The sequence below is a fragment of the Zootoca vivipara genome, chromosome 9 (assembly GCF_965207765.1).
Source record: "Zootoca vivipara chromosome 9, rZooViv2.hap1.1, whole genome shotgun sequence".
NCBI lineage: Eukaryota > Metazoa > Chordata > Lepidosauria > Squamata > Lacertidae > Zootoca > Zootoca vivipara.
This window is the reverse complement of record NC_142592.1, coordinates 23,663,475-23,666,237: the sequence shown is the minus strand read 5'-3', so window position 1 is coordinate 23,666,237 and position 2,763 is coordinate 23,663,475.

Below are 2,763 nucleotides of genomic sequence, written 5' to 3'. Positions count from 1 at the left end.
CTGTGAGGTAATTAGACTATGACATGTCCAAGGCATAGCTGCCAAGTTTTCCCTTTTCTCACGAGGAAGCCTATTCAGCATAAGGGAATTTCCCTTAAAAAAAGGAATAACTTGGCAGCTATGGTCCAAGGTGACCCAGTAAGCTTCACAGCTTCATGGCTAAGTGGGGATTTGAGTAAGAAAATACAAAGTCACAGGAACCCTAACGACAATGAAATGATACCAAAAATTAATTATTTAAGCACAAACAACTATACATGTAAACATATGGACTTATATGTGTGTATAATACAATATTCTAAAACATGAATTCTCCAGGCAATAGCCACTATATTAGACACAACGAACTTCTCCAAATAATACACATAATGAAGCAATTACAACTCGTTTTATGCTTCTTCGGAATCAAACTGGGGAATTGCTCCTTAGTGCCTCATTTTTTTCTCCCTTTCAGCAATATGTTAGTCCTGCTAAGTGTGATTCTTCTATATATGCTTAGATATTTGAGTTTGACCCAAAGGTTGCAACTCCAACAACCATAATCCAAAAGTGAATAGTTTTGTTCAAGATGTAGGCCAGGAGTGAGTATACTGTACCAATATGCATAGCCCCCTGCTATTAATTACCTTAATTAATTAATTAATTAATATTAATTACCTTCTAATTAAAGGAGGAAACGAATGTGAGAGTAAGTGGACCTAAGCAGCACGTAAATAAACTAGCACCATGATCCTAAATATGTTTATTCAGAAATGCACACTGATTAAGTCCAAATGTCAGAGTTCTGCTCATTTTGAACTTTCTGCTTTCATATCCCTTTGATCACCCTCCGTGCTTGGGGTTCGCTGTACAAATATGGTCTGAAGTCTGAGTTTGCTGTTCAACAAGTTCATATTGTCATTTTCACCCATTCGCAAATGTGTGACTCATGGAACAAGTCATTAAAATTCTGCTCCGAGCTGGAGGGAGGCATATGTGCAGCTAATTTTTGACCACTGGCCCCACCATGTGATGGGCTTTCGATGTCCAGGAGGCAGAGGTTAGCGGATGTCACAATGCAGTGTAAAATTAAAGACGATTAAAGGTCATTGTAATCAGCTTTAGCAAGCGGGGTGTGGGGGTGTGTGACAGAAGAGGCATGACTATTTCCTATTCAATAAATTGATCTTAACCTTGACCAGATGGATCTGCAGATATTCTAGCGCCTATTCAGTAAACTCTGGGACCCCTTTGGTGGCCATGTGGCTCATCCAATATTTGCAGCTACCAAGTATAACAAGTTTAGATGGCTATTCAGGAAGAATAATTAAATGTGCTGTTTAAAACCCTACCCTTAGGGCCATTCTTGTTAAATATATACTCTGTCTATCTACGCACACACAGAGAGAGAGAGATATGTGAATTTTATGGCAGAGATTTCATTGTAATGGAATCAAACCTGGGCTGGCAGATGTGAGAGACTAGAGCTGAGGTGGGATGGGATGAGAGAAGATGATACCTGAACCAGGGCGAAAGTAGCCTTTATTTCACCTGGGTCAAAGACCCAGTTAGGGGAAAATAAAACTATGCACATTTGCATACATGCACATACAGGCTTCACCCAGGGCAAAAAACAACAACTGGCTAGCCCCCCCCCCTATTTATGGCTCTGCCTATACTCAAGTCCAGGTTGGACAAAGTGAAGAAGCTGGTGATTTGAGAACTCCTATTGAGATAGAAAACCAATTAATCGGTCATATCAGGGCTGGGCTGCACTATGGTCAGCAATCTAAACTGAGCCATGAGCAGTGGAAGAGGCCAGCTGGCAGTGTTAAGTATAATTGTTTAACATCTACCTCTTTCCCCCTTTCTTCCCAATGTCTCAACAAATGAAACCGATTTGTAAAAATGTTAGGAGAGACATAGCATACATCTTTGTAAATCAAGAAAATCTTTAATGAAAAAAAAGTATAATTGCTTAATTCACAATGAAGTGGAGAAATGCCTGTGTTTACTGCGGAAAGGGTTTAACTGGAAGATTCCATTGAAGCTAAAGAAGAGCTCTCTAAGTATCGGGATGGCTTGATAATTAACCGTTGTTCTCTGCTCTGTCACGCGCTTGTGCTGGACATGCACAACACATATATGGTATGGTGGCACTGTGGTGTAAACCACAGAGCCTAGGGCTTGCCGATCAGAAGGTTGGCGGTTCAAATCCCGCAACGGGATGCGCTCCCCTTGTTCGGTCCCAGCTCCTGCCAACCTAGCAGTTTGAAAGCACTTCAAAGTGCAAGTACAGTAGATAAACGGGTACCACTCCGGCGGGAAGGTAAATGCCGTTTCCGTGCCCTGCTCTGGTTTCGCCAGAGTCATGCTGGCCACATGACCCAGAAAAACTGTCTGCGGACAAACGCTGGCTCCCTTGGCCAGTAAAGTGAGATGAGCGTCTCAACCCCAGAGTTGTTCACGACTGGACTTAACTGTCAGGGGTCCCTTTACCTTTACCTTTTTTAATGGAATTGTTTGGATGCATTTTTGATGTTTTTGTTCTGTTTTGAAGAAAGTTCTGCAAGTAAAGTTTTGAATAACACTGATGGGTCTGGACAATGTTTTTTTTTATGCACCCAGTTGCTTCAAGTCACACAATATTAATATTTGCAATAGGCAGGACTGAATATCAAGTCAAAACCTTCAACTCCTTGACCTCTCTGTTGCCTCACCCCTTCCTGGTAAGTAGCAGTGACACACACTACTTCCAGGAGGCTTGTCCTGCTCTTCTGCCCC